This window comes from Molossus molossus, unplaced genomic scaffold (genome assembly GCF_014108415.1).
Source record: "Molossus molossus isolate mMolMol1 unplaced genomic scaffold, mMolMol1.p scaffold_m16_p_12, whole genome shotgun sequence".
NCBI classification, from domain to species: Eukaryota; Metazoa; Chordata; class Mammalia; order Chiroptera; family Molossidae; genus Molossus; species Molossus molossus.
In genome coordinates, this window is record NW_023425347.1 from 3256940 (window position 1) to 3279878 (window position 22939).

A 22939-nucleotide genomic window follows, 5' to 3' on the forward strand; every position below is an offset into this window, starting at 1 on the left:
TGGTTTAGGTCCACATTTTCTTCTGGTGCTGTGTTCCCTCTGCATTTCACATTCTTGTCCTGTCATTCTGATGTTAATGAATGTTTCTTCTTTTGTACGTCTGAAAAAGATTTATTTACTTTTCAACATTAGTATTGTTTTTAATATGTTCACCATAAAATTCACTTTTTTAAACATATAATTTAAGTTTTTTAAAAATATAGTCACTGAGTTATGCAACCATCATCACTAATTTTAAAATGTTTCATTACCTCCAAAGGACCCCTATTCCCATCAACGGTCAATTTCGGTTCCTCAGGCTCTTTGCCACTGGCAAATACTAATATAATTTCTGTCCATACGGGCTTACATTTTGTACATTTTATATAAATGATATTATAAAGTGCATACCATTTATGTCTGCCTTTAGTCACTTAACATAATATTTTAAAGGGTACTAGACTTGTTGGGATGTTCACTTCATAAGCTATATAACTGTTTAATCAGCATGTTTTTGTGAACCCTGAGAAATAAGACACCCACTAAGAAAGGCTCCTGGTGGCTAACTGGGCTCAAATTTAAAAAATCAAAACACAAAACAAAACAAAAACAGAGCCTAGCAGCCATGTCTGCACAGGGGCTTCTCATGGAAACTGCACTTCAGGGAGGAGCCGGCCTGCACTGCGTTCCTGCCAGCTAGCCCGTCCCTATAAAGGAGTTCCTGGAATCCTATGTCAGCCAATAGGATTGAGGCCTATCCAAATGACAGCACAGCTCCCACCAACTAGAATTGCTCTATTCTGACCAATCAGCCCAGTGTCTTTTGGACCAATGGAACTGAGAGGTTTTGAAGTCCTCATTTGCATGAAGACAGACTAGGCAGGGGCTAGGGGCAGACTTCTGTCCATCTAAGCCAGCTTCCTCTGGCTCTGAGAGTGCATACCAGAGACTGAAGGCTCTGTGTCTCTGGCTGGGCTGAAACTGAAGCGACCTAGCTGGAACAGAGCAGGACAGACCGGTGCAGAACAGCGGCCCAGTGTAGTGCAAAGCAGACAGGCAAGTTGCAGAGCACAGCAGACTGTCCGAGGAGCAGAGCTGTGTAGCTGGAGAGGGGCCTGGCCCCAAGGCTGCCTGACAGCTGTGCTGTATTACAGTTGAGCTTTTTGGCATAAATAGTTTCCCTCTCTACGGCACCCAAATTGGGGATTCCAACAATCATTGGTTGACACTGTATACATGAAATTGATATGATATTGTATGTCAACTCTGGTTGAAAAAAAATGTATCCATGTGGTATAATGCCTTTGTTTATGGCTAAATGCCAACTGTATGGCTATACTGCATTTTATTTATCCTTTTATCTGATGGTCACTTGAGGGTTTTCTCATCTTTTGGATATTATAAGTAATACTATGATGAATATTTGTGAACAAGGTTTTGTATGGACACATGCTTTCATTTTTCTTGGGTATATACCTAGGAGTTAGATTGCTGGTCACATAGTAACTCTATGTTTAACTTTTTAATGACCTGACAAATTATTTTCCAAAGGGGCTACATTCATGAACAAAATGTATGAGGGTCCCACTTTTTCCACGTATTATCAATACTAATCACTTTTTCTTCTTGATTACCGCCATCCTAGTGGGTGGGAGCAATTCTCATTATTGCTTGATTTCCATTCTCTTAATGACTAACATTGTTAAGCCGCCTTTCATGTGCTTATTTGCCATTTGCAGAACTTCTTTTGAGAACTGCCTTCATTTTTGAAAGGTATTTTTTCTCCGTATGGATTTCTGGGTTCGTAAAGTTTTCTTTCAGTACTTTAAAGATGTTGCCCTAGTGTCCTATCATTTGCATTGGATTACAACAAGAAACCTTCTGTCATGCTCAAATGCTGGTGTATGTGACGTCTTTTCCTTTGGTTGCTTTCAAGATTTTTTTAATCAATGCTTTTGAGAAATGTTATTGTGAGGTTAGTTGTTATTTGATTTTGGTCTTTTCATATCTTCCACGTCTATTTTATCTTTCATACAAATGTAATTTGATTGCAGTGACTTTCAGAGTCCTTGGCTGCTAATTCTAACCTTTGCGCCTTTTTGGATCATTTTAAATTGATTGATTATTTTCCTCATTTTGAATTGTATTTTCCTACTTTTATATAACTGGCCATGATTGATTTAATGCCAGGCACTGAATTTTACTTTTTTGTGTGTGGATATTTTTAAATGATTAAATATATATATATATATATATATATATATATATATATATTTGGTTAATAAAATTTTATAGGCTTCAAGTGCACAATTCTATAATACATCATCTGAATATTGTATTGTGTGTTCACCACTACAAGTAAAATCTCCTTTCATCACTACTTATCTCCCCTATGCCCTCTTCTACCTCCGGTAATCACAATAGTGTTGTCTGTGTCTATGAATTTTTACTTTTATTTTTGCTCAATCCCTTCACCTTTGTCACCCAGCCCTATAACATCCCCTTCCCTCCAAGAACTGTCAGTCTGTCTATGAGTCTGTTTTCATTCTGTCTGTTAAATTATTTTGTTTATTAGATTTCACATGTGAATGAAATCATATGGTACTTGCCTTTCTCTGACTGGCTTATTTCACTTAGCATAATACTCTCCAGGTCCATCTATGCTGTCACAAGGGTAAGATTTTCTTTCTTTTTTATGGTCAAACAGTATTCTACTGTGTAAATGTACCATAGTGCTTTATACACTCATCTACTGATGGACACTTGGGCTGCTTCCAGATCCTGGAATAACACTGCAATGAACATAGAGGTACATATATTATTTCAAATTAGTGTTTTGGGTTTCCCAGAAGTAAAATCATTGGATCATAAGGCAGTTCCACATTTAATTTTTTGAGGAAACTCCATAATGCTTTCCAAAGTAGCTGCACCAATCTGCATTCCCATCACTGCACGAGGGTTCCCTTTTCTCTACGTCCTCACCAACACTTGTTGTTTGTTAACTTGATGATAGCCATTCTGACAAGTGTAAGGTGATATTTCATTGAGGATTTAATTTTCATTTTTATGATGATTAGTGATATTGAACATCTTTTCATATGTCTATTGGCCATCTATATGTGCTCTTTGAGGAAGTGTCTAGTCAGGTCCTTTGCCTGTTTTTTAATTGGACTATTTGTTTTTTGGTGTTGAGTTTTATACTTTCTTTATAAATTTTGGATATTAACCCCTTATGAGACGTACCATTGGCAAATATGTTCTCCCATTCAATGTGTTGCCTTTGCATTTTGTTGATGGTTTCTGTGGCTATGCACAACCTTTTTTTGTTTGATGTAGTACATTTGTTTATTTTTAATTTTGTTTTTCTTGCCCAAGGAGATGTATCATAAAAAACTTTTTGCTGCAAGAAATGTCTGAGATTTTACTGCTTATGTTTCTTCTAGGAGTTGTCTGGTATCTTGTTTATTTTTCAAAGAGCCAACTCTTGGTTTCATTAATCTTTTGTATTTTTTTAACACTCTATTTCATTTATTTCTGCTCTGATCTTTATTATTTTCTTTCTTCTACTCACTTTGTACTTTGTTTGTTGTTCTTTTTCAAGTTCCTTTAAGTGTAAAGTTAGACTGTTTATCTGAGGGTTATTTTCTTTCTTGACACAGGCGTGTAATACTATGATTTTTCTGCCCGAGGACTGCTTGGCTCTGTCCTGTAGATTTTGGGTTGTGTTTTAAATTTCATTGCATTCACGGTAACTTTTGATTTCTTTTTTGATATTATGGTTAACCCATTCATTGTTTAGTAATGTGTTATTTAGCACATATGTCTATGTGTTTTTCAGTCTTTTTCTTGTGATTGATTTCTGGTTTCATATCATTATAGTCAGAAAATATGCTTGATATAATTTCACTTTTCTTAAATTTATTGAGACTAGTTTTATGTCCTAACATGTGGTCTATCCTAGAAAATGTTTCATGTTTATTTTAAAAGAATGTATATTCTGCTGCTTTGGGATGAAATACTCTGAAGATATCAAATTAAAAAAAAATTTTTTCTTCAGATAGAGTGGGAGGGAGAAAGAGAGGAAGAGAGAGAGAAACATCAGTGTAAGAGGGACACATTGAGTGGCTGCCACCCACACAACCCCAACTGGGGCCGAGGACAAACTGCAACCGAGGTACATGCCCTTAGTGGGAACTGAACCCTAGACTCTCTGGTCCATGGGCTGACACTCCAACTGCTGAGCCAAACTTTCCAGGGCGGCTATATAATTTAAGGTCAGTGTTTCCTTGTTGATTTCTGTCTGGAAGATCTATCCATTGGTGTCAACAAGGTGTTAAAATCCCCTAATATTACTGAATTACTCTAATTCTCTGTCTTTATGTCCGTCAAGATTTGCTTTACATATTTAGGTGTTCCTATATTGGGTGCATAAATGTTTACAAAGGTTATATCCTCTTGTTGGATTGTTCCATTTTTCATTAAGTAGTGTCCTTCTTTGTCACTTGCTATAGCCTTTGTTTTAAAGTCTATTTTGTCAAATATAAGTATTGCTACCCCAACATTTTTTTTCATTTCCATTTTCATGAAATATATTTTTCCATCCCTTTCCTTTTAACTGTGTGTATCTTGAGTTCTGAGGTGTGTCTCTAGTAGACAACATATATATGGGTCTCGTTTTCTTTTCTTTTCTTTTTTTTTTAATATATATTTTTTTCATTTAAGAAGGGAGAGGGAGAGAGAAAGAGAGAAACATCAATGAAAGATAGAGAATATCAATTGGCCATCTCCTGCATGCTCCCCACTGGGGATCAGGCCTACAACCTGGGCATGTGCCCTGACCAGGAATCTAACCAGCGACCTCTTGATGCATGGGTAGACACTCAACCACTGAGCCACACCAGCCGAGCGGGTCTTGTTTTCTCGTCCGTTTAGCTACCCTGTGTCTTTTAATTAGAAAATGTAAGCCATTTACTTTAAAAGTGATTATTGATAAGTACATATTTATTGTGATTTTATTCTTTTAAATATGTTCCTCTGTTTCTTCTCCTCCTTCTCCTTCCTTCTCCCTTCTCCTTTTTCCCTTGTTCATCCTCCCCACTTCCCTCTCCCCCTACCCCTCTTTCTTTTTCTTCCAGTAGGCCCTTTAACATTTCTTATAATACTAGTTTTGTGGTAATAAATTGCTTTATCTTTTTCTTGTCTGGGAAGCTCTTTATATATATTCGTAAATTTTAATTTTTTTAATTGATTTTAGAGAGAAAAAGGGAGAGGGAAAGAGAGGTAGAAACATTGATGAGAGAGAACATCAATTGGCTGCCTCCTGCATGCCCCCCACTGGGTATCGGGCCCACAACCTGGGTGTGTGCTCTGACTGGGAATCAAACCAGTGACCTCCTGGTGCATGAGTTGATGCTCAACTACTCAGCCATACCAGCCGGGCTGTTCTTCAATTTGAAATGATAGTTTTGCTGAGTAATGTAGTCTTGGTTGTAGGTCCTTGCTTTTTATCACTATGAATATTTCATGCCAATCCTTTCTGGCCTGAAACACTTCTGTTGAGAAATAAGCTGACAATCTTATGGGAGCTCTCTTGTAAGTAACTGTTTTTCTCTTGTGGCTAATAAGATTCTGTCTTTGTCTTTAACCTTTTCCATTTTAATTATGATGTGACTTGGAGTGGGTCTCTTTGGATCATTTTTTGGGGGGACTCTCTATGCTTCCTAAACTTGTTTGTAATATTCCTTTACCAGGTTAGAGAAGATTTTGATCATTGTTTCTTCAAATAGTTTCTTACTCCCTTGCTCTTGTTCTACTCCTTCTGGTACCCCTGTGGGACCCATGTTGTTATGCTTCATGCTTGTGCAAAAGTCCCTTAAAGTATCTTTATTTTTTTAAATTGTTTTTGCTTTTTGATGCTCTGATTACTTGTCTTTCCTACTTTGTTTTCCAAACTGCTGATTCTATCCTCTGCTTAATCCAACTTACTGTTTATTCCTTCCAATGTATTCTTGATTTCAGATGTTGTATTCTTCATTTCTGACTCGTCTCTTTTTTTTTTATGGTTTTTGTATCTTTTTTCATCCTGTTAAGCATCCTTATAATTATTACTTTGAATTCTATGTATGATAAATTACTTGCCTTAATTTTATTTAGCTTCTTTTTCTGTAGATTTTTTTCTGTTCTTTCTTTTGAGGCCTGTTTCTTTGTCTCCCCATTTTGACTGCCTCTTTGTTTTTGTTTCTATATATTAAATAGATCTTCTATGAGTCCCAGTCTTTGTGGTGTGGCCTTATGTAGTAGGAGTACTGTAGGGCCCAGTGATGCAGTCTCCTTGATCATCTGAGCTGGGTGCTCCAGGAGTGTCATTTGTGTGGTTTATGTGGGCCCTCCTGTTGTAATTGCATCTTGTCAGGGTAAGGCCAGCACAGTTTACCATGCCCAAACAGACCAAGAGTTGGCCTTGTGAAAGAAGGGATGTGTTTCAGTTGGGCATGCAAGGGAAAAACAGCCCCTGTATTAGAGCCACACAGGTCTTTCTATCCCAGATAATCTGAGAGGAGATGGAGCTCAGCAGGGTGGAGCTGCCACAAGTTGGGAGGATGTGGCTAGTGGATATCCCATGAGTGGGAGGTACTGGTCAGGCTTCAGGGAAGGTGAGGTGTGTGGCTGCTGCTCCAGAGCCACACAATTCTGTCTGCCCCAGATTTTGCCCCTACCTTGGGAGGTGGAGCTATTTGGAGTCAGATGGGTGGGGCCTCCAGAGGCTGGAGGGTGGTTTGAGCAGATTTCACAGGAGGGGGAAGTGCCAGTTCAGTTCATGTGAAAGTGGGGAGAATGACCCCTTCCCCAAAACCACACAATGTAGTCACTGACACCCCTTGAGCCTGTCCAGACCTCTATACTCTGGCCAAGGAGCTGACTCCTCAGCAGGGAATAAGCTCTGCAGGGTGGTGTGACAGGGAGTCCAGAGGGTGGGGCTATTGCTTTCTCACAGGTTGATGTCACATGGAGAGGAGTGCTCCACCCAAGGAAGATGGCATCCGTGGTGTGATGTGGGAGAATGACTCAGCACAGCTGTCCCTTCAGCTCTCTCCCCAGAGCCACAAACCCCAGACTCTAGTCCACCCCACCCTTCCTCACCAGAACCCAGGGTGGGTGGTTGCAAATGACATTTTGTGCATTGACACTTTAAGAGGAGCCTGTGTCTCTAGAAGATTACCCTGTCTCTCACGTTCCTTTTCACAACCAGATGTTATGTGGATGCATTTTCCTGCCTCTGGTACTCGGGTGGGAGAGCCTGGTTTGGGGTTTAGGCCAAATGCTTCTCAGGGAGAACTGAGAAATCCCTCCAGAATCTCAGCCACCCAGTGCCCATGGGAATGGGGCCAGTCTTCTTGTGTCTCTGTCCTTCCTACCAGTCTCAATGTAGCTTCTTCAGTAATTCCTTGCTTATAAGACCTCTTCAGCTAGTCTTCAGTTTATTATTCATGTGATTGATCTATAATGTAGTGTAATTCCAGTTTTGTTCTGAGAAAAGGTTAGTGTAATATCCACCTATTCAGTTAAATATATTATTGATATTTGTTCTAGTACACCATCAAAAATCTGGAAATAATTGGATCTATTTATGTCTTTCCTTCAAGATTTTTTGTGGGACCAGAGTAGCCTTTGATCTATGGCTAATTATTTCCCACTACTGAGGCACATTTCTTCTCATGACACTACCCATTATCTCTGCATCATGAGAATTTCCAGACTGGGTTCTGGGAGCTGGTTCTATCTCTATTCTATGCTCGCTTTGGGTTCTATTCCCTCATCTTCCCAGACAGTTTTCTTTCCCTGCCCTCAGGTTGTTTTTTTACATGATCATTATTCTGCAAAATACTTGAGGGGACCCCTTTGCAGATTTTTGTGTGCAGTTCTAATAGTTTGGTAATCTTCCTTTTAACCCTAGCTGCTCTGGTCTCCTCTAGCTCACAGCTTTGTCCCTCAACCCAGGGAGTCTACTGAATTCCACCTGGGTTTTGCTTCTCATCGTAAACTGTAGTTCAGAAACTTTCGCTTCTAAGTAGCTAAGAAAATTCTAAGATTGCCTCATTTGTTTTCTCTCAGGGGCTACTCTCATTCATTTCTCAGGGATCCCACCTGAAATGCAGTGTCTTAAAAACCACTGTTACCCTATTTGCTTCTTTTTGTCACTGCTGTTGTGTCAGGTAGGAGGATATATTCATCTTTGTTAATCTTCTTTATTTGTAAGTAAAGTCCTTCGATGTAAGTATGTTTTTTCCAGATAGAAAGTAAATTCAAATTCTCAGATATTTGCTATTTATTTTGTTTTGTTTTGCTTGTTTGTTTTGAGGGCAGCTGCTGAGAGTTTTTTCTCTCCCAATATTGGTCAAATAAGCAAGGGAACATTGTGACATCTGTAAGTTTCATTTTCGATGTGCTCAATTTTTCTCCTCTTTTATTTTATATTTTTTCCTTTTTAAGAACACAATGCTTTGCTCTCTGTATTTATCAAATTCTGCTGATGTGTAGGTATTGAAATGGGACACATGATTTAATCACATGAACAAAAATAATTTAAGTGAAAATGTTTCATCTCCCTAGTGATTTAAACAATAACATCTGCGTCTATTTTGTAATTAAAGACTTTTCTCTTGTTAGAAGAATTTCTGGATTAAAGAAATATATGACAGAGAGGTGCAGGGGAGGATTTTGGCCAGATCTTCTTGGAAGTTCTCAACCAGTCATGAGAGACGGCTCCTCAGGCGTGCCTTGGCCCGCTTACCCCCTCCTCTCTGCTCAAGGGAAGTGAAACTGAGCTGTGTGGGGAAGCACCTCAGCCATAGGATAGAAAATCTTCATGATTTTGATCCTGCTAGAATTAAATAATTTTAAAATGAAGTAAGTATTCACATATATAAATCTTATTGAAAACTCTCTTATATTAAAAAAGAAACAACTTACTTTAAAATAGGGTATGGGTCAAATTTACACTGACATGTCTATGCAGTGAATACACTCGAATATTTTGTAACCTTTAATACTATTGTTATAGAAGAATATATGAAAGCATAGTCTTGATATGGAATTAAATTAACAAATAGTGATCAAAACCTACCTTGACACTATTAGATAGGACAGGTCTGGGCAGTTATTACTAAATGCTATTCTTGCTAAATGTTAAAATGTACCCCAGTATTTTTGCAAATCAACTGTAAGCAGGATTAGTTGACAGGAACCCAATGGATTAGTGTAGCCAAGTGCAAAGAAGAAATTAAATGTAATTGATTAACTAGTGTATATAAGCCATGGCTAAGACTCCCTTGGCAAGACAGAGCTTCATACATAAATCTCCTGCCTTTTTTACTTGCTGCAAGTAAATAAAACTACCTTCTGAAAACCATGTCTCATTCTTGAATAGAGCACCCCAAGTGGAGAACCCCTTGAGGTCAGTAACAACACTAATATTAAAAAATAATAATAAACAATTGGAAAAAATTCACCAAATTATGAGCTGTCATAATCTTTTGGTGGTGTGGTTTTATGTTAATTGTATTCTCAGTTTTTGTATTGTACACATTAAGATTTTATTTTTTATAATGACAGTGCATTACATTTATAGTCAATAAAAAGAAAGGATATGTATAATGAAAGAAAATGATGAATCGAACTAACAGTAAACCCCAGAGCTGGCTCTTCCTGGGATAAAGGTGTTACTAATATCTACCTTCGTGTTTGCGCTTGGCCTGCTGGCACAGGGGCGTGTTATCCGGGTCCTCACTGCAGCCCCACCCCGCCCGGTCATCACTGACTCGTAGAAGACACAGCACTCTCTGTGAGGAAGTATGGCCCTTCCCAGATGCATACCTGCCTTTGCAACTTCTCTGAAAACTGTCTCAAAGTAACAGGAATAACCTTGAAACCCAGATTAAGTATAAGCATCTATCCTTAAAAGAAAGCCTGCTGGGCATGCACTCAGTCCTGCAAGGCCAGAGCTCCGTAGCCCAGCAGGCTGCGGCGCACCCGCCGAGCGGAAGGGAAGCAACCAAGGCAATCTTTAGTCTGCAGGTATTTTCTGTTTCAGATATTAAAATGTATTATATTTTGTCATAGTCTTCCAAGTTGTTATGCAAATTCAACCCTTGTCATCACTACTAGGTTTCTGGAAGCATCTCCGCTGGGTGCAGAATTCACTTCCACTGTGATTGAACAGAGGGGTGGAGCACGGTCCACTGTCCTTCGCCTCAGCCCAGTGTCTCCTAAGCTTTAGCAATGAGGGAGTATTTTCCTTTTTAACACAGTCTACTCAGGGTCTCACATTCTGCAGCTGTAAAGTGTGAACACATTTCCGTCCCTTCATTTTCTGTCAGATACAGCAGCCTTGGGGTACCATGGCGGCCTCACTTGCCCTGCCCCTCAGCTCCCCCAGCAGCAGCCTTGGGGTACCGTGGCGGCCTCGCTTGCCCTGCCCCTCAGCTCCCCCAGCAGCAGCCTTGGGGTACCGTGGCAGCCTCGCTTGCCCTGCCCCTCAGCTCCCCCAGCAGCAGCCTTGGGGTACCGTGGCAGCCTCGCTTGCCCTGCCCCTCAGCTCCCCCAGCAGCAGCCTTGGGGTACCGTGGCAGCCTCGCTTGCCCTGCCCCTCAGCTCCCCCAGCAGCAGCCTTGGGGTACCGTGGCAGCCTCGCTTGCCCTGCCCCTCAGCTCCCCCAGCAGCAGCCTTGGGGTACCGTGGCAGCCTCGCTTGCCCTGCCCCTCAGCTCCCCAGCAGCAGCCTTGCCTGCTCCTGCAGTCCTCATCCATCGGCAGAAAGGCCACGCGGGCTTTTGCACATGGTGGGTGGTGCAGAGGCTGGAGGAAGGCCGGCATCTGTGAGCAGTTTCTTGCCGGAGGCCATGCATATTGAAGTGATGGAGACCCTGTATATTATTCTCTTTCCCTTTGAGCTGTACCTGTGGGCCGGCTCGGCCTCACCTCTCAGACATGCGTATTCATTCTGTATGCTTCTCGGACACACAGGCAGAGTCCATGAGAGCACCATCACCTCCCTGGAAATAAAACATTTAAAAGGCTTTTCCCCTCCATTCACAGCTTAAATCCTTCATCATCACCTCCCTGCCCTACACTTCCTCACACTTCTCTTAACTGCACTCCTTCGTCTAGGAGTCGCTCATCTTTTAGGATCCTGCGGTGGCAGGATTGCTCTGAAGGCTGCACGGCATGATCGACAAGGCGCTGCTTGGAAAATGACAGCCCCCAGGGGAGCGTTGCATTCGTATTGTCATCACATAATTCCCATAGCCAATGCATTTTGCCTGGCGTCGGAACACAGTGGGGAATTCTCAGCTGGCTCTCAGCAAATGCCTTCGGGACTTTCCCCATCAAGAACGCTGGGAAGAGCAGGGAAGGAGGGCGGGCTAACTCAGGTTAAGCCTGGTGCATTTCACCCACAGCTGCTGTTCAGTCCTCCTCACAGTCTATGATGTGAGTGTGATCACCCTTTCTGCTGATGAGGGTGCTAACGTTCAGGATGAGGAGGCAGAGTCAGAAAGTGGAAAGTGTGAAGGAGCATAACAACTCCTCTGCAGCTCCCACGACTTCTGGGCAATGGTGTTCTGAGAGCCAGATAGTGCTGCTTCTGCGATTCTGCGCTATAGACGTGTGCGCAGATATCCTGCGCTATAGACGTGTGCGCAGAAATCCTGCGCTATCGACGTGTGCGCAGAAATCCTGCGCTATCGACGTGTGCTCAGAAATCCTGCGCTATAGACGTGTGTGCAGATATCCTGCGCTATAGACGTGTGTGCATTTATGCACATAGACGTTTCTCCACTAGTGCCAACTGGACAACTTCTCTTTGCCCATCCTCTCCCCAGTGCCCTTAGCCAAGTGTTTTTGTACCTGGGCTGACTGAAAAAAAAAAAAATTATTGCTAATGTAGGGGAAGGAAAAAACTCTTCCCTGACTCTTTTAGGTTTAGTGGCTGGGGCTAGTGATTAAACTGAGAAAAGACAAAAGGAAAACACATGTTTGTTTATGCATACAATTCAGACACCTGGGAGAACTCAGTGATGTGTAGGTCAAGAGATGGTTAGAATTTGGAGCTTACATATGTTCTAACAAAGGGCAATGGATGTGAAGTGACAAGGTCAAGGTAAAGGGTGTTTTCTTTAGGTATTTGAGCTTCTAAAGGTGGTAAGTTGTAGAAAGATTAATATATGGGGAAACTCCTGGAAAACAAGAACCCTTTGGTAAGGTTTTTAATGTGGACCCAACTTGATGCAATTCTCTCTGCAATGCTAAGGTTTTCTCCTCCTGTGATGGGAAAGGGGAGAATGGGTTTCATGGAGGAAAATGTGTTCCTTGCTGTTGGGCAGGAAGGGGAGGGCAGAGCATTTTTCCTGCCTCTGCTGTTGCTCAGTTGCCTTTGGCTCAAAATAACCCTTAACAAAGCGGCATATTTTGGGGTAGCAGGTTCTGATCCCGTTTTCTGCCTCCCATATGCCGAAGAGGGAGGATGAGGCTGAATGTTCTTGAGGGTGATGAGACAGCCCTCAAGTCACAGACATTTTCTAGCTTCTGTTACCTTTGAGACAGTGGCTCATCTCCAGTTTGATTTTCTTTTTCTGTGAAGCTTAACTGAGGAGTGCTTAGGGCAGAAGCAATCGATTTAAATATTACTATACAATGAACATATACCAAAAAAGTCAATTGTCAAGATCAACTAACCAGAATCTTCCATTAATGAAACATTAACAAAGATTCTGCTTCTTTGAAGAAAACGATATCTTGTAAGAAGTACTGAGAGCACAGCGTTAGGAAAAGGAAATTCAGGGTGTGATGTGAACTAAGACCCTCGCTGCCCCTGACTGCCTGCACCCTCCTGACCATGCCAAGGCCACTGATGAGGGCTAGAGTCCTTGTCTGTGCTCTGGACTGGAGCTGGGCTCCTTACAGACTGCGGCATGGACTCGGTCCCCTCAGCGCCGGCCCCCAGCACAGCACCGGCCCCAGCACAGTGCCTGGCTCCCAGTAGGTTTTAAGTAGTAACTGATGGAAAATGACCCAGAGATCATGTCTGATTCTCATTCATCTAAATAATAATAATAATAATGATAATAATAATAATAATGTCTTTTATGGTAGTACCATGTTTATTAAGGTAGGAAGAAACATCATTATAGGGAAAAGTATAAGGAAACATAATTACATTGCTGAGGGATTTCCAGGGGTTAGTACTCTGGGATCTTCCCTGATCGGATCAACAGTTCTGAGGAATTTTCTACTCTCTTCACCAAGGACTATACCTCCCTGCGGGGAAAACTCATGGCTCATAGGCAGTGGGTCTCAATGAACAATAGAGTGTGTTTGCATGTGTGCAGGGTGGGGGTGGTGGTCTCTTTCAGTTAAAGAAAGTGGTTAAACACTCAGGCTCTGCACTTGAAATGCCTGGGTGCACACCTCTGCTCTAGTATCCACTAGCTTGTTATCTAGGCTTCGGGTAACCTTTCTGTGCCTCTGTCCATTGGAAAATGGCAACAGCCACTGTAAGTACTCCAAAGGGCTGTTCGACAGGTCAGAGGAGACACAGCCTTCCGCAGTGCTTGATGCACACTCCATGCTGATTCCCACGTCCGTCAGCGGGACATGACTGACTTCCTTCTAACTGCCCCTGCCGACTGGGCCACCCCGTAAAGCAGAGGCTTGCGGGGTCCCAGGTGCTCCCGTGCTCGCGGTTACTGACACCTGGCCACCTTTGGGCTGGCTCCTTCGGATGGGTTCTCAGAAGCAGACTTACCGAATTGAAAGTCCACCTGAGTTCAAAAACTGCTTTTTAAAAACTTTGATTAAGCTTTTGATCAAATATCCTGGTATTTCTACACCCTGTACCAGATATTTTCACTTTCTCTGAAACTGAGAGTATTCTACATGGAAATGTGTGTAAGACTAAAATCAACTCTGACACAGTCCATTACAGACTCTTGGAGACTATGCAGGGTGAGGGCAGCAGAGATCAGGCTGACTGGGGCCACGGTGGGGGAGGGGGACCTCACTGATGGCCCCACCCATCCCCTCCCCCAGAGCATGGGTCTTCTCTAGTCCGTGACACTTCCTGACCCTGGGCATTTTCTTCCTCTCTTAACTTCAGAGTTAGACCAATTCCTTCAAAGAGAGCTGAGTGTTTCTGCCCTAGAGTCAGATGAAGCCCCTTATTTCCTAGGTTTGGATCAATAACATGGGCAAAATAATTTAAGAACTATTGGCCTCCTTTGTTGTTGGCACAGGTTATCTTCATCTTCTGCATGTTTGCAGCTGTAGGGGAATCGAAGAGAAAAAGGAAAAGGTAAACACTATCGTTTTATCTCACTAGAGGCTCCCTGTTGCAATACTGTTGAGAAAACGCCCTAGTTCCTCATCAGGAAATGCATATTTATCAGTCTTGTCTTTGTCCTGTGCACACCAATCACAGCTCATGGTTTTAATAGGCTACAGTGGTTAACACTTTAGAAATGGTCAGCTGAGGCAACAGGCTATCTCTGAATTCTATCAAAAGACGAGCCAGTCAGAGGTGTGTGGAGTTTCCCACGCTTTCTCAGACTGTGCAGAGCTGACAGAATAATCTCTTTCCACACCCAGGAGGCCAGAGTCTTTCAGTTCCCCAAAGCATATGCCTGGGGAGCCCAACAACCCCGTCCTAAGGAACTATGTGACTACTTTATAAATCAGTGACCCCTGGTTTGAAGGCTCAGTCAAGTGTAATTGTAGGTGCCTTGGAGGCCCCAGAATGTAGCCCTCAGTATGAAATGAGCAGGAAACCCTCTGTTCAAAACCTTCCACGCATAATCAGAAGATGCCATCAGCTCATTCCTTTTTGTGTGTCAGTGGTTTGATAATCAGGCTTTTTGTTACAAATGGTGCTCCCACGAAGAAATGGGCAATCAATCATTTTGTTCACTCACTCTCTGACACTTACTTGTACCTTGAATATGCAGTTTCCATGAAAAGCCCTGTGTCCAGACAAGGAGGCTGGTCGCCTGGGGTTTCTGCCTCTGGGAGCACCACAGACGGGTGCTGTCGGTGCCTGATGGGTGAGGGGCCGGAATGGGGTGGCTGGGAGAGAGCGGTCGCTCTGCAGATCCCGCGGGACCCGCAGAAGGGGTGTGTGAGTGAGCAGCACAAGTTCTCATCATTTCAGGGAGACCTGCGATGCCTTATTCATGCTCTCATTAAGTTGGACTGTTTTGAACTTAATGCACTATTTTTCATTGTGCATGGCGTATTTGACTTTAAGATTTACTGAATCCAGTGTAGCTCTATGAATATTTAGTGAGCGTCTGCAGTATGCACACTGATCTCTAAGCTTCCAGGCAGGAATTCAGTGATGATGAGAACTCAGAACACAATCTCAGGTAGCCCTCAGCCCAGGCCGAGGGTAACTGCGTGTACATGCAAATAACCAGAACCCGGAGTGGAGATGGCAGTGCCCCTCCGAGCGTGTGAGGACGACGCGGATAGAAGTGACACCGCGGATGAGAAAGCCTTAATGCAGCAGCTGGCGTTGCAGACGGGAGTTGAAGGATCAGCAGGGGGCCGCTGTGGGCTGGAGGCGGTGGAAAGGCTGCAGAGCATAGGCGCAGGGACGGGGTGCGAGACGGGTTTGTCTGTGGAACGGACACATCGCTGGGGGACAGCGCCAGGTGTGGGGAGCCGTGACGGCAAGCGCTGGGCTGAGAAGGCTGTGATGAGTTCCAGACAATGAAACCCACCGGACCTCCGTCATCTGGCGAGACGCGTGCGGGGGACCTGAGCAGGGCCACGGAGTCTGTGGATCTGGTGTGGCTGCGCAGCTCAGCCCCCCTCGCTCTGCCTTTTTCTCTCTCACATCGTCACACACACTTGTTCCCAGCTTCCTCCATCCTTGGGGCCTCAGGAGCAGCCCAGGATGACTGGGGCCCAGGATTAGCATGCGGGCGCCCACCCCCTCCCTGGCTGCCTGCCAGCTCCCCGGCTTTACCTCCTGCACCAGCCTCTGCACCACTTAACCGGCCCAGGCTCACGGAGGGTGATTGGCTGACAGTGAATGCCCCTGCCCTGGCCAGTTTCGCTCGGTGGTTAGAGAGTTGGCCCTTGGACCAAAGAGTCTTTGGTTCAATTCTGGTCAAGGGCACATACCTCAGTTGTGGTTCGGTCTTGGGCCCTGTCTGGGGTCAGGAGGGAGGCAACCAGTAGTGTGTTTGTCTCTTCCTCCCTCCCACTCTATCTGAAGATAAATAAAAAAGTATCCTAGGGTGAGAATTTAGAAAGAAAGGAAGGGAGGGAGGGAGGGAGGGAGGGAGGGAGGGAGGGAGGGAAGAGAGAGAGAGAGAGAGAAGAAAGCAAGAAAGAAAAAAGAAAGAAAGAAAGAAAGAAAGAAAGAAAGAAAGAAAGAAAGAAAGAAAGAAGAAAGAAAGAAAGAAAGAAAGAAAGAAGAAAGAAAGAAAGAAAGAAAGAAGAGGGGAGGGGGGAGGGGAGGGAGAGGTAGGGGAAGGAAAGGAAGGGAAGAAAGAAAATGAATTTTCCCAGAGACTCTTAAGTAGGAGGGAAGGGGCTCTTTATTTTAACCCCCAAGAATCACCAAATCTTACTGCATTACCAGCGATGCTCGCGATTCCTGCTAGGCTGTGGAAGTTCAAGAACATGAACGAGTTTCTCAGAAGGTCATGAGATGTCCTGGTGGATGTGCCAGGAATGGATGCTGGCGCGAGCTTCCTCCGTGGGTACTAGGCATCACTGACTTGACCCCAGGTCACTAGGCTCCTTCTCTGAAATATGACTTGCAGGAAAGACTCATTCTTTTTTCCCCACAGCCTCAGAAATCATTTACAACATGCTGTTTTTAAATTGAAAATTTAAATATTTGTGGATCTGTTGTCAAGGCCAATGTATTTCCACATTAAATAAAATGTGAGAAAACCTGCCCTGGTTTGGATGGAGATATCCTCCCAGAGTTACAGTAATTTGGAAAGGTAAAGGGATGTAATGTCCTAATGTTTGTATATAAAAATAATTTATTGTTTTTTGTTTCATTGTATTCCTCTTTCCCTTTCCTGCAAAATATACAAACAGAGGACCCTTAATCCCTTATGTAAATGGGCTGGAAAAAATAAAATGTTTCAACTGAGAATTTCTCATACTGAGAAAGAGAGAAGTATGGAAATGCTGTATACATTTTAATGGAAAGTCATTTCAGAAAATGGCTTGAAGTACTAGTAATAAGCTTTCAGATAAAGTTTGGTTTTGACATTTGAAGTATGTGTTACACGTGAAAAACTGAATTGGGTTGACCAGATATCTGCCTTCCCTCTATAACAACCTTTCTACAGCCAAAGTGCACTGTCGACTTGCTTCGTGCCCTACCTCAATGTTTGCTCTTTTAAAACCACACCTATTTACATTGTATTACTTTTCTACCCTATATTCTAAAACCATAAGGTTTGTTTTGATTTTACGAAGCTTTATTTATTTATTTATTTATTTATTTATTTATTTATTTATTTATTTATTATCCTCACCCGAGGACATTTTTTTCTTCCCATTTTTTTGCACAGATAGAGTGGGAGGGAGAGAGAGGAAGAGAGAGAGAGAGAGAAACATCGACGTGAAAGGGACACATCGAGTGGCTGCCACCCGCACGACCAACCAGGGCCAGGGACAAACTGCAACCGAGGTACATGCCTTTAGCGGGAACCGAACCCGGGTCTCTCCGGACCACAGGCCGACGCTCTAACCGCTGAGCCAAACCAGCCAGGGCAAAGACAAAGAGAGACTCTTTTTTTTTTTTTTTGTGGTACATGCCCCTAGCGGGAACTGAACCTGAGACTCTCTGGTCCGCAGGCCGATGCTCAACCACTGAGCCAAACTGGCCAGGGCTGATTTTACGAAGCTTTAAAAGGTTATATAGATACATGGCAATTATAAAATATTAAAGCTGATATTTTGGAGTGGTTTATAATAATTATGGCCATCGTTTATATTTAAATTATCAAAAAAATGTTTTTTTGCCCTGGCTGGTTTTGCTCAGTGGTTAGAGCATCCACCTGCACACCGAAGAGTCACAGGTTCTATCCCTGGCCCCAGCTGGGGTCATGCAGGAGGCAACCAGTCAATGTGTTTGTCTCTCTCTCTCTTTCTCTCTCTCTCTCTCCCCTTCCCTCCCTTCCACTCTAAAAAATTTAAGAAAAAGTTTCTTCAGGTGAGGAATATATATATATGGTGTGGCTCAGTGGTTGAGCATCAACCCATGGACCAGGAGGTCACTGGTTCAATTCCTGGTCAGGGCACATTCTCTGGTTGTGGGGTGGTGGGGGGGGGGGCATGCAGGAGGTGGCCAATAGATGTTTCTCTCTTATTGATGTTTCTATATCTCTCTCCCTCTCCCTTCCTCTCTCTCTCAAAAATTCATAAAACATATATATATATATTTCCTATCATACGTATGTCCCTGTACTCAGTGCTGGGCATCAACAGAGATTGTAGAAATAGTATCTGCCCTTACGGCTATTACACTGCATTTGGTGATATAGGGAAGAAAATAAAAGGTCCCTCAAATATAACATCAGTGACAAGAGAAGAGGGGGCTGAGGTGAGAAGGGCAAGACTGCACGTGTGAGCAAAGGCCCCTCGGAGGGTGGCACTCGGTGCACTACGGTGAGGCAGGTTGGGGTCCAGGCCTGCCCCTCAGTGTTTCATTTCTGTCATCTTTTCTTCACATTACTTCCACTTTTGTTATTTTAATTTAAAGATTACAATATTAAATACATTTATGTTTCAAAATTTAAAAGATACAAAAATTTTAACAGTATCACCACTCAGAAAGTAAAATACTTAGATATAAGACCAACAAAATATGTACAAGGTCTATGAGGGAAAACTCTGATGCAAGAAATCGAAGAAGAACTAAGTAAACCGAGAGATCATCGATGTCCATGATTAATAAAACTGAACAGAGTCAATATGTCCTATCATCTACAGGTTCAATGAAATCTTGATCAGAATCCCAGAAAATTATTTTATGGATATTAAGAAACTGATTTTAAAGTTTACTTGAAGAGGCAAAAGACTCAGAAGAGTCAACACAGTATTGAAGGAGAAGAACAAAGTTGAAGGACTGACCCCATCCAGCTTCCAGACTTACTATAAAGCTACAGTCATCAAGACTGTGTCAGTGAAAAAACGTACAAATACATCAATGGGACCAAATAGAGACTCAGAAACAGACCCAGGTAAATGTAGTCAACTGATCTCAGACAAGGGAACAGAGGCAGTGCAATCTTATCAAGTGGTACTGGAACAACTGAACATCCACATGTAAAAATTTATCAGTCTCGACCAGTGGTTCTCAACTTGTGGGTTGTGACCCCTCTGGGGGTTGAACCATTCTTTCACAGGGGTCACCTAAGACCGTCGGAAAACACATATTTCTGACGGTCTTAGGAACCAAGACACCACTCCTCTGTCTGTCTCCAGGTGGGTCCGTCCACATGCAGATACGCCCACGTATGAGTACCAAGTGTGATGACATTATTACGCCAACCCCATCACATACATCTCATACAAATACAGGTGTATGTGAAAGAGTTGGCAGCATAATGTACTTATGCGGACCAGTCACACGTGTAGAGAGCAGCTACTGCGTAGAAAGCAGCTACTCTGTTAAAAGCAGCTACTGTGTTGAAAGAAGCATTGGAGGTAAAATGACATTCAATGAATTGTAATTACTGGGTAAATGTAAAATCATCAAATGTAAAAACATCAATCATAAAAAAAAATCTGTAACATGGGAACTTAATCTGGATGCTGATTAGTCTTTTTATATTCAGCTGTGGTTAGTGTGAATACTGCCCCCTTGTGATAGTAACAGGTATGTTAAAAAACAACACTGAGAATGGTAAATCATAAGAAACTTTAATGAACTGAATTGACTAAACTATGCCATGTATCATCTTTTGTATTATTAAAGCTATTGTTATATATTATTTTCATTAGCAAAAAATCTCATGATAATGGATCATGTAAAGAAGAACATTAAGAAAAGAAAATATAGTAAGGATTTTTTACAGTATGGTTTTACCTCAATAATTACAGCAGGAATTGAGAAACTGCATTGACACTGGTGGCAAGTACCACAAACATAGCAGCCGTTGAAGCTTCATATTTGGTGGCACTCAGAATCGCCAGAGCTATGAAACCTCACACCATTGCTGAGGGTTTACTGTTACCAGCGGTCAAACACATTGTTCAAGTTATGATTGGAGACAATTTTTTTACGAAATTGAGTACAATTTCCTTATCTAATGACACTGTCTGCAGAAGAATACATGACATGTCTGCTGATATTTTTGATCAGGTAATCCAGGAAACTAAATCTGCTCTACTTCCAATATTTAGCATCCAGCTTGATGATCTACAGACATTGCAAATGGTTCACAGTTACTGGTTTACGTAAGGTATATTAATGATGGAGACTTTAAAGATGAGTTTATTTTTTGCAATCCTCTTGAAATGACAACTACTGCACATGATGTATTTGACACAGTTGGTTCACTTCTGAAAGAGCATAAGATCTCTTGGGAAAGGGTTTGTGGTGTTTGCACAGATGGTGCTCCTGCTATGCTAGGATTTTGATGTGGATTTCAACATTTGGTACTGAATGAGTCACCAAAAGTCGTCAGAACTCACTGCATGATTCATTGGCAAATATTAGTCGCAAAGACACTACCACAAGAGCTACAAGAAGTAATAAAAAGCATCATAAGTTCTGTCAATTTTGTAAAGGCGAGCACTTTAAACAGTCGACTTTCACAACTGTGTAATGAGTTGGATGTGCTGAACAATGCTCTGCTATTTCACACTGAAGTGAGATGGTTGTTGACAGGAAGATTTCAAAACGTGTTTTTGAGCTTCGTGATGAACTTAAATGTGTTTTAATCAGAAAGCAAGACCGCAGTCTGAAGCACTTTTCAGCAATAAAAGTGAACTGCAGAAAATAGCTTACTTGGTTGATATCTTTGCCATCTTGAATGAGTTAAATTTATCACTTCAAGGACCAAATGCAACATGCCTTGATTTGTCTGAAAAGATCTGATCATTCCAAATGAAACTTCAGCTTTGGCAAAAAAAATTGGATGAAAATAAAATTTACTTGTTGCCTACCTTATCTGCTTTCTTTGAGGAACATGACATTGAACCAGACAAAAGGATGATGATGATAGTTTCTGTGAAAGAACACTTGCACATGCTTGCAGGTGAAATTTCATCGTACTTTCCACATGTACCTGCACCCATTTGCACTTGCCAGAAGCCCATTCACAGTCGAAGTTGAAGATGTTCCTGAGACAGCACAAGAGGAATTCATTGAATTTATTAAGAGTGATGCAGTGAGAACTGATTTCTCTACAATGCCAGTTACAAAATTCTGGATCAAGTGTTTGCAGTCATATCCTGTTGTTTGAGACTGTGTTGCGCCTTCTTCTTCCATTTCCAACAACATATCTTTGTGAAACGGGGTTTTCCAGCTTGTTGGTTGTCAAGTCTAAATACAGAAGTAGACTTGTTGTGGAAGATTATCTTCACAGTGCTTTTGCAAAGACTGCCCTGAGAATTTCTGATCTGGTGAGAAAGAAGCAATCTCAACCATCGCACTGACGTTGGCTTTTTACGCATGCTGTCGCAAAATGTAGCAATGTAGTTTACTGTTGTTATAGTAAGACTGTTACCCATGCTACACCATGACCCCAATTGGGGCCAGAAACAAACTACACCCGAGGTACATGCCCTTAGTGGGAACCGAACCTGGGACTCTCTAGTTCGCGGACAAATGCCCTAACTGCCGAGCCAAACTGGCCAGGACTGTTGGGAGGTTTCGAATACTTCTTTTATCTCCTAACTTGTCGTCAGTCTGTGCAGATTATCTATTTAATTGTGATTCAATCTTGGAAGGTTGTATGTTTCCAGGAATGTGTCCATGTCTTCCAGGTTATTCAATCTGTTAGTGTGCAATTGTGTATAGTAGTCTTTTACAATCCTTTGTATTTCTGTGGTATCATTTGTAACATATTCTCTTTAATTTATAATTTTCTTTGAGTCCTCTCTCCTTTCCTCCTGGTGAACTGAGGTAAAGCTTGGTAACTTTTTAATACTTTCAAAGAACAAGTTCTTAGTTTTATTGATAATTTCTATTGTAATTTAGTCTATATTTTTATTTCTGCTCTAATCTTTATCATTTGTTCCCTTTTGTTCTTTTTGGGCTTCTTTTGCTTTTTTTTTTGTCTAGTTCCTTGAGGTGTAGAGTTAGGCTGTTTATTTGAGACTTTCCTTGTGTCTCAGCTTTTAGCTGTCTAGCTAACCTCTGTGGCTATCCAAGTAGCCTATTATATTTGAATACAAGGTCTGTCAGTGTCGCACAGGGGAGGATCTCAGCTCCAATATTCATGCTGATTGGAAGTCAGACTCTCAGATATCGGTTTAAAAGTATGCAAATGTAATCAATCGTATGGGGCAAGCAGAAGCCTCACTGGCCATCAGACCCCAGGATTTGGAGGTGTCTCCTGGGTGGCAGTAGCAGAAATGTGGGATCCAGATGAGTGCATAAGCTGTTCTCTGGGTGATTCCAGTGAGCTGGAGGAACGCAGAGGGAGAGCACCCAGATGGTGTGCACAGCATCCTCCTTGAGAGCAGCTCCCAAGGTCACTAGATGCACACCAACCTGAAGTCTGCTGCTCCATAACCAGCAGAAACATGTTTCTTACAGAAAGACTAAAAGCATGCCTCAGTCAACTGTCTGTGCAGTGGTCTGGTGAGGGTAGCCTGACAAGAACTGTCTCTCCAATTTCCACATTCCTGGGGGACCCAGAAATGCAATCGCACCTGGCCCCCGAGCCAAGCAACCCAGCGGCATCCCCTGGGAGGTGGCAGCAAGC